Source organism: Centroberyx gerrardi, chromosome 22, assembly GCF_048128805.1.
Source record: "Centroberyx gerrardi isolate f3 chromosome 22, fCenGer3.hap1.cur.20231027, whole genome shotgun sequence".
Classification (NCBI taxonomy): domain Eukaryota; kingdom Metazoa; phylum Chordata; class Actinopteri; order Beryciformes; family Berycidae; genus Centroberyx; species Centroberyx gerrardi.
This window is the reverse complement of record NC_136018.1, coordinates 18,089,429-18,104,190: the sequence shown is the minus strand read 5'-3', so window position 1 is coordinate 18,104,190 and position 14,762 is coordinate 18,089,429.

Below are 14,762 nucleotides of genomic sequence, written 5' to 3'. Positions count from 1 at the left end.
AATCAGGCGGGTGTGTATGCTTCAAAATATTATTCCTTATATTTTAGATCTCGTGTTTTGACTGGTGAATAAAGCCCTCTGCATGAAATTGTCATTGTCTCGTACGCTATTCAGCCTCATAATGGCTTTGCATACTGATAGAAACCCGTCTGTTTTCTCTGTGCCTTTTTAATCGTTCTCATTTGCCGCATTGTTCAGCCGCGCTGCTAATGTGATGAAAACACAGGGCGTAACGCAAAAAAGAACAAGACGCACTTGTCTTTAACTTTGTCCAAACGCATGCCTGGTCCAATTACAGAGAAGGTCCAAGCTCAGGTCGTACTGTTTTGACCAGCAACTACCCCGCCCCCGCCATCTCGTCCTCAGCTCTCTGTTCCTGCAGAAAGACATGTCTGCTCTCGGCTGTTGGGAGCTAATAGAAATTAGTTACCTTGGTAATGGGGAGCTCGTCCTGCTTCGCTACAGGCCTTGACCTAATGATGACTGATTGCATGTGTGGAGAGGCCGCTCTGCAAATAGGAACCCAGAAGTCACGCAAGCGACGATTTGGAACCCTTTTTTTTTTTCATATCCTGGTTATTTCCATTTTATCTTGTGGTCCCTATTTACTTTCTCCATCTTTTTCCCATCTTCTCCCAACTACCGTTTCAGGGTCACATTAATGGGGTTCTGTTGTTAAGACTGCGTGCTTCGCCCTGCCTCATCAGAGATTTGATGAGAACATACTAATAGCACAGATGTTTGGAGGGAAAATCAATAGAGCTTAGCTATTTGGAGGTAGCGGGATAAAAGGACATTCAATGCTAGAAATAGCATGAGTGCATGGAAACAGGCAACTCACATAAATGATTAGCTGCCCCCCCGTTCTTAAAACCATTAGAAATTTTTCAATTTTTCAGTTTTCAGAGCTTCACAACATGACATGCTGTGTTTGTAATTTCACTACTGCCAACCAGTATCCAGCATTTTCCACAACAACAGCCTTATGTCCAGAACCTTCAGCCCGGTAGCTGTGCCAATAAACTCTGCAAACAAAGACAGATGCAAGTATGCTTGCCCTTCCTTTCATACACAAGTACCAAGTCATTTTGTTTCAAAGTAATAGGCCGTGTCACACTCCATTTTGACTTTAGAGAGCAGCTAACATCCCCTTACTGTTTTGTTTGGAGCATAATGGTGGGGGATATTGTGCAGCCAGTTGAGTTGGCAGGGTGGGCTTTGCATGGAGTGAGCAGAGGGGAATTGCACCAGCAGATGAGCCGACTAGACATGCCATAATGCCTCTACTCTATGTAATGTCTATTGAATATCCGTGCTTCATTCAAATGGATCAACACACTCCCTGGTTAAATAATAGCAGATTGCTGTGAAATAGATCTTTTCCTCAATCAACCCAAAATAAAACATTTTTGGTATCAGTATCTGTGCAGTGGTCCTACGTGACACGCTGTGCAGTAGAGGCAAAAGACCAAATCAGACAGTGTATGGGCGTGTGTGAATCAACAGGTGCCTTCGCGTGATTCGTATCCAGACAACACAGAGAGAATCTGGGAGGATACTGCTCCAGATTTCCTGTTTGGACTCTGCTGCGTCTTAGCAAGCGGTAATCTTTTGGAACTGGAAACAATCTGACACGAAAGGAGGAGAGAAAGCCACATAAACTCAGAACGGGAGAAAAGAGGGAGAGATCATAACAGGTGCTGACTTCACTTTCTGATGTGAAGAGCAACTGTACTGCCAGATACAAGCTTTCACCTTTCCAAAACACCACTGTGGTGGGAGAAAGTACTACCCCCGGTCCTCCAGATGAAACAGTTCTAGCAGCAGCTCCACCCGACATAGACATGGTTACTATCAACCTTCTGAACAAACTGAATAGGCCTTTTAAGTTGTAGAAAAGCTGATGTGCTCAATTACTACTAGTGGAATTACCCAGGAATTGAATTAGCCTAGGGTGCCATCAAGGCACAGGCTTTTGAGAACCTTTTAAGGGAGTGTAAGTGCAACATCCCTCACCATCCTCCGTTTGCGTGATGTGCCTGGGGATCACGAATGGACTGGAACAGTGAGCTGGGATGTGAAATAATTGGCCTAATTTGGACCTTGACGCTAGTATGTTGCAAGTATAGGAGCTACTTTTGGGACGTACTCAGTGTCTTAGTCTGTGTTTTGTTTTTTTGTTTTTTAAATGGGCTCTTCTGCTGAAGTGCCTGAAATTATAAGTCATGCAATTTTAATTATTTTGAAATACTGCAGTGTTCAGTGTTCACTCAAAGCACAACAGATAGAATGCAATATTGCTGTTTGCATGAGGAGTACATGGCCGTGGCTTCTGGGTAACTCTTGCTTGCATATATTGTTATACGCTTTATTGATCTCCATAGGGGAATTCTTTGCTCAGGTCAGCTACAGAGCAGTACCGCTGGAGCTGGTGGGAATTCAGTGTTATAAAATATTATCACATGAATTTTGAGACGTGAGTATAATTACTGTAAACAGGCAAGACCATCACAGAGAAGATTTGCAACCTCTACAATGCATTTTAGGGTTAGGGTTAGTGTGCTACTGGGTCGTATTTGGTGGGAAATTTGCTGGATTGCTTTATGGCATTGCTGCATGGCACAAAACAGGAATCATCTACCAATCGTCTCAAACATGGTGTCATTTGGTTATGGTAATTGTGGTATCACAATTACTTGGACAATAATATATTGATGTTAAAAGAGTGCTACATATAGCACTTTTGAGGACACTTCAGCAGGTCAAATGCTTGTTGACACCTGGTTGAAGGTCAGTCTTCCTTCACACTACACCATCCATCTGCCACAAGTATACATTTTATCATAAACCAACTATACAAATCTGAACAGTCGCATTTTGCATTTCTCAACCTCATTGCTTCCACTGTAAAAGGCAGACTAAAGAAAGAAGACAAGTAAAAGCAGACTACTCACTGCGTCCACAGCAGATTGACAATAAAACTTGTCAAACCCCTGCACAGCGGGGAGCAAACTGAGGATAGGAGGCAAATAACAGTTGACAATCACTGTACTGGGGTATAGGCTCCATGCTTTTCTTAGAGCCAACAAGGCTTCAGCAAAGCACACTCTTTTCTCAAGCTAAGAATTTCGCACTTCTGGTTTCATGAGCTATTGTGGCTACTCAGCGGGAAGCTGCCTTTTAGAAAATGGGTTTAAAATCAACCTGGATGTACTGAGAGTGACGTCTATTTTCTGCGAATTTTGTTGCCAACGGTGACTGAGCGACTGAGCTCTTAAAAGGTTGCACTTGTGGACTGGAGAAAGAGCAGTGTCCGCGGTGCATTCAAGTGTACTTTCTGATTAGAAGAGGCCCAAGAGCAAAGTGACAATTTCAGTCCTCACTGCAAATTTGAACAAAATGCCATTTTACTGAAATGACGAGAAAGATTAACAGCACACTCAAGTCATTTCCTTCATCTCTTTTTGTGAAGACTTGATTGTGTTATTCGGAAAATGCTTGAATTATCATAATCATTTTGTTAGCTTTTTTTTTTTTTTTTTTTTAACATTTCCCAGTGAAGGCTACACTACAGGTCCAAATTACAGTACGTGAACTTTGCTAAGTACAGGGCTAAAGGAAGAGTGAGATAGTGAAAAACAGTTAAATCACAAAGTAAATCAACTTATTCTGTTCATCTTTTCATAGAACCAGGGGAAAATGCTATTCAATGCCACTCACATTTCTCTTCTTTCAAAGAGTGCTTAGGTTATTGCATTCCCCAGCTCAACATTTGTGGCTTACTTTCCCCTTTGGTTTTATCAAGGAAAACCATTACTTTTACATGTAGATGTCATGGCCATGCATTCTAGACATGCATTAGCAACCAGGCTTGTCACTTTAGGAAGCAAATTCAAACTCTTCTCTGTGTGGCCAAATTGGTCATACAGCAACCCCCCCCCCGCCCCCCCCCCCCCCCCCCCCCCCCACACACACACACACACACGCACCAAAATGTAAAACCCATACATTTTCTTATCTCTCTCTCCCTCTCTTACAGAATATTGTGTTTCATATTGTTCAGCCCCATCTCTCACATTAATCCGACAAGAACATGGACCTTGGAAATCTACTCACCCCCCACCCCACCCCACCCCACCCCCACCCCCAAAACCCTTTGATAATATCAGCTGGTAACATCTCGGTAACATACTCAAGTCATTAACATTTCCCATTCAGAGAGCCTGTCAAAGCCTATTAGACCTGTGTCAGAAGACCCGAGAGCATCGGGGGAGGTACCTGGCGTCGGGTGTCAGGCCCGTCAAGTCCGACCGACCCCCCCCCCCCCCCCCCCCATCCGCTTCCCATCTCGGAGCCCGGCCCTTAATAAATGCAGACAACCTGAGCCTCAAGTATCCAAATCAATGGAGCATGGCAAGGTCAACACGCAGACAGCTACTTCCAGTTACCAAACCGGAGGCAGTGGTTTATGAGGGGCGGAGGAGGAGACGGCGCTAACAGCCTCCACTTCACCTATTACCTCTGTGATGCACAGGGTCACGGTGTGGCGATATGATGAGGTCGGTCAAGTAGGGCGTTACTCATACACCGGGGTCCCAAGGTCGCTTTCACAACGGCCATTAAGCTCGCTAGTCTACATGGCAGGTTTTCAAGTCGATTTGCCCAATGCATTCTTTAAGAAAAAATGTGTATAAGTGGCATAGATTTGGATTTTTAATCAGTGCTTTACATTTGTGCATTATACATTTGTTTTCAATTAGATAGGGAATAATTTCTGGCTCGTGTATGTATGTCTAAACTCAGTCCATTTCCCGTGAAGAGAAATTTAAGCTCAGACATGTAGCTGTGTGTGCAAGTGATTGCGCGTATACATATGCATATGCATGTGCATGGATGGAGAAATCACATACATGTGTGGAGTTATTTGTGTGCGTGTGTGTGTGTGTGTGTGTGTGTGGCAAATCCAAGACCCTGTCCTCTTTTCCCTCTCTGTCATCTCTTTCATTTTCTGCCTGGCATTTTCCATGGGCAAGGTCTCAAACTGTCAATTACCGGGAGAGGTGGTGAAAGGCAGTCGGACGCGCCTTTCTGTGGCTCCGGCCTCTTTGTTTCCCCCCCAGTTGAAGCCGCTGAATAGTCTGGAATATGCACTGTGATACCGCAGAGCGCCCTGCCCCGAGGCAAGAGTATTATCATTCATTCTTCCACCAGCCTGCGTTCCTTGAATATGTAAAAGAGAAATCGCGGCGCGCCCTGAGAATGGCAGTAATGCCTCTCGCCGTGATGGAGGCCTATGTAGTCATTTGTCAGCTACATATGGAAACTTGATGGAAAACGATACAATGGCATATTGGAACATCTCATCATTTCAGCTTTCCTACTGCGAAAACACCACAATACAAGCGGCATTGTGCGCCTCAACAATAGATGAAAGGCGTTTCTTTGCGCTCAGAGGAGGCACACAAGGCTGCGGTATCAATAGCCTGCTATAATAGGCTGGGCTCTATTTTGTCACTGTTTAGCCACCTCAAGTCACTCATGCAAATTGGCAATCGCCACAGTTAATGCTCTCACACAGAAGGGATGGGCGCACCTGTTTACCCATGTGGGTTTATTTGTCAAATTTGATGATGTATTTTTCAAAAGGAGCCAAACGGAAGGGCTTCTAATTATGTTTATATGCGGGCTGATTTGAAGTGAAATGGCTTTCCTTGAATAGCCAGTGGGATCGCTTTGATGTCTGACATGTTATTGTGCTGTGTGTTATTGTATGTAGGTTACCCAAAGCCATCCCACTGTCATTCCTATCCAAAGGCTTAATCTGACAAGTGTGATTGTATCAACCGTATGGATTTCTTGGTTTCTCTATATGGGGGTGGCCTTATTACATACACTTACCGCTTTACATACCGCTACACATCTTGAGACGTGAGAACGGCGCATTTATTCATAAATTAACAGCAGAACTGAAAGCTGAGAGACAAATTATTTATCAGTAGGAACACATGCTGCATAACTAGGACTTTTGTGTCCCGCGACTGTGGCTGTCAACATATCATGTTAATATGCATGGCGTCTCGTGAGCTCGTCTCTTGTCACAACTGTTGTTTCCACTCGCGACTTCTCTACTTTTGTTTATCTGGGACGCGCAAACTGGGCAAGCGGAAACGGGGGCGAAAGAGGAAAAAAATAACAAATGAGAAGAAGCGAGACGGAGAAAGATAAAGAACGCGGGGCAGAGAGGGGGTGAACACTGTGAAGGGACTGTGAGCTGAGATGACCGTGGGAATGGCAGCAGAATAAATTTCAATGTGGATTAATAAATAACTTTGAGAACCGCAGCACCTGGCCCACAGTCTCCGGCCTGATCCAGTGTCATGACGGGCCTGTGCTGATTATTCACTAACCTTCCTGTCAAATCAATAGGGATCACATTTATACACATCGGTTTGCATCACGCTGCCATTGGCGGTGGGAATAGATTGAAGTGTTCACGGTCCGCAGACAAACGCAGGCCAAGGCCAATTGAAAGATCCCAGTCTGACTGAATGCGCAACACCCAGTCTTGTGGGACACAGAATGGACTCAGACTAGAAGGGAACACAGTGGACAATAAGACAACAGAGATGAATGAAAGAGTGAAAGAAAAGAAAGTATGCAGAAACTAAATGCGATTTTCTTTTTGCTTTTTTTTAGGCTGGGACGCTGAAAGCGGATGCTAGTGGCAGGAAATAGCACAAAAGCACGGGGCCACATGGCTCCCCCCCTCATTCAGATGGACCCCAGATGATTTGAGGACTGTTTCCTCATCAGACGCTGCCTTGGGAATGGGATCCGGGGCATAATTGCACGCTCACAGATCTGGGTTAGACATTAACTATGTAAATATCAACCCGGCTCACGATTAAACATGCACCCCCCCGCCCCCCACCCCTCCCCCCTCTTGACTCCACCTCCTCTGTGTTTGTTTCTCTCTTTCTCCCCCTCGCTCTTTCTCAATTACATTCTCAATATGGTTTGTCAATTTCCTTGGGCCTTGACTTGACTTGCTCTCAGGGCAAGCGGTGCCCCTGCTGCGGAGGACGAAGGCCAAGAGGCCTCCCTATCATTAAACTCATTTGCTAAAAACAACAGGGTGTGCTAATGAGAAATTCTAATTAATATTCTAATTATTTTTATAATTGCCTGTGCCAAGTGATTACGTGCAGGGCCAATCCTCAATTCTGCCGCAGCTATAGATCGGCGATAAGAGCTAAAGTTCATATTCTTGGTGTACTTCTCAACATGTGAAACTATCAAGAGTAATTAGAAAGTGCTTTGATGATAAATAATGCCCTCACAACTCATTTAGCTTAAGTCTATATTACGTTCTACCTCATTGTGCTCCTCATCATGCCTGAAGTCATGTATTAAGTTAAAGGCGGGCCTATTGTAGGAATGATGTCCCTGTATTTATATAAGTTTATAGTCAGGGATGCGTAACGAAGATACAAAATAAGACTTTTGTTTTGTTAGAATTTAAGATATTGAATTTTCAAAAGTCTGCCTGATTTTACAGTCAAAGTATCTCAGCTAACATATCACAGCTGGACTCGACCTCCTTCAACAACTGCTTAAAAATCCTTTTAGTCAGGCAGGTCTGAATTCATTTGAATCAACACACACTTGTGGAAAGCCTCCACTCAGCAGGCTAATTGCACCATTTTAATCAGGGGAGGTGGTCCAGCCAATCAGGGCTCAGCGTTGTGACTATTCTGTGTGTGCGAACTTATACTTCAAATATATTTGAGAGACACCCTATGAAGTAAATTATATTCATTTGAAAAAAAGAAATCATGAAGTACACTATACCGTATCTTATGCATTAACATAAATTGTGTGTGTGTGTCATTGGTCTGATCACACCTGACCTTAAAAACACCAAAAATGGAAAAAACAGAGAAAAGAATTTCAGGCACCTGCTGAAAATATCTCTGGTATGCCTGGCATGCTCCAACCTTGAGTCCTCAATCCACCAAGAAATGAGCTAGACTGGTGCTTCACAGAGAGAGAAATGTATTGAAAGCGGAGGGGAGCAGCACAGCATAGATAAAGCAAAGTCTCCCTTGCCCATGTAACATGACGATAGCATGTTACACTACTGATCCGTGTGTGTGTGTGTGCGTGCGATGCCATATATCAGATCCATTATCTATTATTGGCATGTGTGTGACTGCTGATAAGACCCACAGTGATGGAGCCTCGGGGGACTTTGCAGGAAAACAGTCGGAGATCTTAAAGCCAGACTCGACGAAATGTGATGATGAGTCATTTTGCCTGGAGGGAGACGGATCGCCAATATGTACAGTAAATGTCAAAACCATAACAATGACATTGAGATATACGGCGTGACCATCTCACCCACGTACAGCGTAATCTGTTCTCCAGACTCTGTTAGCGCTCCGGTAACAGCTTGACCGCGCTCGCCCGCTACAAAATGGTAACGGCGAGTTGGGCGCCAGGCCGCCGGTGAATCAGCGACAGCCGCGCCGGGGGGTCCTGCCTCGCTCCTCGGAGCCATGTCGCGCCTTCTACCGGGCGGCGTGACCGCGATACTCCTCGTCTCATAGGCGTGGGCCGGGTGCAGCAGATGGGGCCTTTTGCTCAATTCATCTGGACACGGAGGATCCGGAGAGGAGCCAGTGACGCTCTCCGCCCCCCCACCACCCCCACCCCCCACCCCCGCTGGAAGAGCTCCACGGCTGGGCACAGATCCGCCGAGAGCCGGGGCGATCAGAAGCGGCTCCCCGGGAGAGGAGCGCCCTCCGCCAAGAGAGGGGAGATCAGAGGGACGGCGAAGCGTTTCAGATGGGCCGCGCTTTCGTCGAGGGGGTTTTGTAGCATCGCGCTCCAGGCTCCATATTCTGACTGCTACACTGCAAAAAAGTCTATTATTGAGTCCTACAATCCTAATTTTCTTGAAATTAGTGAAAAGTCTGCCAGTGGGGTTAGATCATTTCACTTGTTTCCAATGCAAATCAACTTGTTTCAAGAATTTTGCAGAATCAAATGTCATTTTCTTGATAGTAGTGCAGTGATCTGCCTTATTCTGACTTGTTTCAAGATACTGACACTCATTTCTAGAAAACAAATAAGATTTGAAGACTGAATATGAGACTAAATCACTTGTTAAAATGGGCGTTTTTTGCAGTGTAGACCGGTTTCTCCTCTCATTTCCGAGCTGCAAAAGAATAAATCGGTGTCAGTGCCTTTGTCGTTGACTGAAATTTTAATTCCCGCTCCTTTTTACGCGCAGACGGGTGAAACAAGTCGTATGAAGTTTATTTTGCAGACGTATAATCCCGTGCTCGCTTAATGTGATTTTACACAGTCCTACTGCCATTTGACTAAGCGTGGGCCAGACTCCTGCGTTACTTTGTCAACAAGCGGCGGTGGAAATGAACAGTGGAGATGTTCAACACATTTAACTTGCCCGCTGTGATAATTCCTCCCAGGGTCGACTCCGGCTATCTGCTTCACCGCTCCACAAACAAACTGCCCCTAATACTCTTATTTTCCCCATTTCAGTTCTTCCCCCCCGCCACTAACCATTCGTGTATTTTTCGCATTTATCTCGGGACTGTGTGTCTTGTTTGTCGGAGGCACAAACTGTTTTGCATTCGCTAACATACGCAGAGCATAAATATTGGATTAAGTAAACAAATCCGAGGGGCTCACTTCTGAATGATATCGGCGCGTCGGCCTTTGGAGCCGGCGGGGAATGCCGCGGTCGCAGTCTTCGCTCGAGACTCAGCACATGAAAAGCGGGGGAGAGAGAGATTGAGGGAGAGAGAGAGAGAGAGAGAGAGAGAGAGAGAGAGAGAGTCAAATGGCAGTTTAATCCTCCCCGAGTGTTATCTCGCAGGTGTTTTGCAGACTGTGCTCTCTTTGGGAACTTTGAAATCGGGCCAGCCTTTCATGTGCAGGATAAGGTAGAGAGTCTGCGGCTGTGGCTGTTTGGGCAATAAACATCAGCAGAACGGCGCGGGGCGGTTGGACTCTGCCTCACAACTCCACTTAACATGTTATTCCCCCAAGCTCCTTGTTAGGCAGCGGGCCATGTTGTTAACTTAAAAACAATCCCAGCAGTTTCCTTTTCGCTTTGTTCCGTTTGTACTAAAACTGAAGGGAGGGGGGGAGGAGGAAGAAAATAAAACGGCATCCTTGAATGGAGCCTCAAACAGGTAGTCTAATCACAATGCGCTGAAAGCTGCAAAGAGCGCTCTAAAGCAATTTGAATCGATGTCACTTTGCCTCGAACAATTAGCTCGCAACGACGTCCCGCGACACCCGCGCGGATTTCGGGTTACATTTCTCCTGCTCCTGCTCAGACATGTCCCAATGACTTCATTAGAATTGAACTGCGACATAGATTTCCTCTTAGAAATTAGCCGGATTGCAAAAGCCAGGATGGGAACGAACCCCCGCGGCCCCCTGCGGGCATCCAGTATCGGGTGTCGTTGAGTTTTAACGGCGCAGTATGTCAGCTCCGGTGGATGGCCTGGCGACGTCCCCCCCCCCTCCCTGGAGAAAGCGCTGTTTTATTGGCCTCCTCGATGTTGAGTTGTCCCCTGTGCCCATGTAATACAGCAGCCAGCGTCGGAGAGGGGAAAGCCCCCCCCCTGCCCCCTCCCTGATTAATCGGCGGTGTATGTTTCTCAACGCTAGCTTAGCCCTCGTGTTCCATATTTTCTAATGGTAATGGGCGCAGTCGTTTAGGCGGCTGCTGAGGGAGCCATCAGTCAGGATGCTGGATGACGGAAGCGGGTGCCGGGCGTGGAGCTTTATCGAGCGAAGCCTGCGCACATGAGAGAGTGTCTGGGAAGAGATGGAGGGCGATAAGGGGGACAGGGGCAGAAATGCATGTTTGTAGATCTGAGGCGTGTGTGTTTGTTGTCTTTGAATGGCCAAATGGAAAGTAGTAGGTATACGTGTGATCATGTCTCGTCTCCCAACAGCATGTCTTGTCCCTGGCAAGCGGCGTTATAGCGAGCCACCCTACTCACCATCTGTTGTGAGTGAGCCCAGGCGACGATCAGCACCTCTCGCCAGGTAACAGCTAAGTCATTCTGACAACAGTGTGAGGCGCACATTAGATCTGAGGGAGAGGGCCGTTCAGAGCACTTGGCCCCCCGCGGCCCGGCATTATGGGAAACGGACGCGGGGGCCAAATGAGACGGGCCCCGGCGAGGAGCGTTTTTTTTTTTCATTACGTTACAAATCCCCGCAGAGCCCGGCGACTCCAGCGTGTCAACATAACGCTCAGATTCAATGTGGCATTTCATAAGCATGCTCTCTTCATCATAACCGTTCAGCTGGTGCAGTCCGTCTCAGAGGTTGGAGGGGGAGGTGTATACATATGAGTCCATGCTTTGAGGAGAATATTTTCTGGATATGGTGCAGGCAATGCACCAGTGACTATCCCAGCAAGCATTTGACAGACATGTGCATTAAGTTCAACATCAACCCAAATAACCTCAAACTTTCAATGTTATGACACTGTAAAAACTCATATTAAAACATATTTGGAAACTTATATCAGCAGTGGTGGAAAAAGTACTTATATCCTTTACTTAAGTAAAAGTAGCAATACCATGGAAAAATACTTCATAAAAAGCAAAAGTCTACCTAAGTACATTTTACTGCTAATACTTCTATAGTTTTACTTAAGTATCAAAAGTAAAAGTACTCACTCTAATTAACCTGTAAGAAGTATTTTAATGTTGAAGGTCTAACTGCTCCATGTTCTGTTGGAGAGTTTAAACTCTAAAAATGCAATTTTATGAGCTTATTGTATGTTTTGCATGTAAAACCTTATTCTGCAAAGTAACTCCAGCCGTCAGATAAATGTAGTGGAGTAATAGTATAAAGTCTCACAAAATGGAAATACTCAAGTAAAGTCAGTAACTCAATATTGTACTTAAGAACAGTACTTCAGTAAATGTACTTATTTACTTCCCACCTCTGGATATCAGACATATTTAGGCCCAGTTTTACAAAGCAATGCAGGTAGTAGCTAACTTTCAATTTGGCACCATATTCACACAGGTTTTCAACGTTGGCACAAGCCGTCGTATCAACATCTATTCATCATCAAAATGTTAACTGACAATGTATGCGGAATGAGCGCTGAATGCCTCGGCAATGCGATCCTTATGATTGCTGAATAAAATCTTGACGTTTATCCAAGATTTGATGGAACGGCGGAGGCGAACACATTACACTGGAACCTAGTTGGCCATCAATATAGAGAGAGAGAGAGAGAGAAATATATGGAGTGACAGCGAGAGACAAAGATAAAGAGTGGGTGTGCTTGAAGAAAGGAGCGAGATAACAGCATGATTGAATGAGATTGAGGGAGGTGAGAGACGGGGGAACCAGGGGCTTGCACTGTATGTGATAAACATGATCGAGTTTGAACTGAAAAAGGGCAGATTTGATGTTTGGGTGGCGTAGGGGGCAAAGGCACAAGGAGAGGGTGTAGCCGCTGGAGCCCCAAACCCCCCAACCGCCCAATCTCACCCTCCATCACTGAAAACCGTTTTATTCCCCTCCCCTCCCCTCCCCACCTTAATTCTTCTGGGGGTTTTTTCTCTTTCTCTCCTATCCAGATCAGCGGCGTCGGCAGAGTCAATAGAATTCCAAAAACATTGGGTCCACCCAAGCAGAAAATGCGGTGCGGTCCAATCTGCGCTGCGCTCTGGCCAGCGGTGACGCCGAGGCCGTGCTTTGTGAGAGGTTATCAGGCGGAGCGGAGGCGGGCGCGGTCGAGGCCTGCTGGTCATCCAGGAGAGCGGCTCCCGGTCTCCTGGGGAGAGAAGACGTGGCTGATGGATATCGCTAAATTATATTTGGGAGACGCCGCCGCCGGCTGCCTCCATGAATGTTAAAAAAAAAAGGTTGTTAGCCAGGTTTGTAGTCTTCTCTGTCCTCGTTTCTGGTTCTCCCGCGCCTCGGTCTCGCTCACTCTCTCGAAACGAAATTACAGTTACTCTTGTTGCTGCAAGTAGCTTTTTTGTGTGCTTGAAGTCAGTAATTTTACTTTTACTTAAAGGATAAATAGGTATGATTTTTTGGGTGGGGTACCAGAGACTTGTGTGGGAGGAGATCGATGTTGTTGCAGTTCCTACTGGTTTCCAATGGAAGGATGGATGGATAAAAGTCAGAGATTACGTAATGCCCCTTTAATTTAAGTATGATACTTGGCTACATTTCAAATCACATCCATTGCAGAGAACAAATTCTGTAGGCTCTCCATAAGCATTGCATCAGAAACTTCTTTACTTTGTCTATGCACTTTTTTTTTTTGCTTTCTGTTAAATAAATCTAGTTCGATCTCTGTACTTTTTGCATGTGAAAGATCATATGTAAATTTGTAAATTAGTAACTCAGCAACACTTTTACTCCGAGTGCATTTTGAATGAGCTACCTTTTACTTTCCCTCAGGTAGATTTTTACACCACTATTTTTTTCTTCTACTAAAAATTTCAGCAGAGTAACAGCACTTCTACTTGAGCAGGATATGTTGCTGCTCTTTCCACCCCTGCTCCCTTCCTCATCTCTCTCTCTCTCTCTCTCTCTCTATTTCCCCCCCCTCTCCTTTTCTTCTCCCTTCCCTCTCTCTCTCTCTCTTGTGGTGATTGCTTTTGCCTGCTATCTCCAGGCAGCAGTTCTGTTTGTGCAGTGCCTCTGTATGTCAAAAAAAAAAAAAAAAAAGAAGCAGCCTGTTAATTTGATGATCTGTCACACGTCTGCCTTTCTGCGGCGGACAGTGGGCGACTGGGTCTGGACTTCCTTATCGCTCCGTTCACTCCGGTACCCCCCCCCCCCCCCCCCCCCCCCTGCCAGACTGGAGTCACATCACATATCTGGGAAGCAGCGGCTGAATTGGTTTCCGCGCACGATGGAGAATAGGTCAGCTCACAGCGGAGGAGATTATTTTGACACTTTGAGTTTGAATATAGTTCATGTGTCCGAGCCAGGTTTTTTGCGGCCAATCAGGCCGAAACTGTAATATAAAAGTTGCCTCTGCATAACTCAACTTTGTTTACTGAGTTTCTAAATTCGATAACATGTAGATGATGTTGATCATTCAATTGCTGCATAATTCAATTTAACAATGGCGCAAGGAACAATTCTGAAAATGTAATATCGCCTTGACAGCTTTGATATCCTGTTGAGCGTCTTCATTCACTCCACTCACTTTAGCCTGTGCGTTTGGATGTGTGTATGTGTGTGTGTGTGTGTGTGTGAGTGTGTGTGTGTGTGTAGGATGGGGGGGGGGGGGGGCTCTCAAAACAAGCTTCCATCAAAGAGAGAAATGAGAAAATGATCTACGTGACACTTCCTCAGTCACTAAGCCTCCCGGGAAATGTTTCATAAAGCCAGGGAACTCACCGTGTGTGTGTGCGTGTGTGTGTGTGTGTGTAAGTGCATGCATGTGAGCGCTCGTGTGTGTGGGGGTATTCTCAGCGGGAAACGCTAACAGAAATTATGATGAAAAAACAATGAAAAAAAAAACAGATCTCACATTTGGAGCAATAACACATCCTTGTATGTTCAAAGCTTGGGAGGCCAGATAATGGAAAAGATAGTAAATCCTGCATTCCAGGCGGTACTGCAGACCGCTCTATAACTTAAAACATGTTTATTGGAAAGTCATTACAATGTTTGTCTTACGCTGCCTCGAATAATTATCCGGAGAAGTCTGCTGTTGCTTTTAC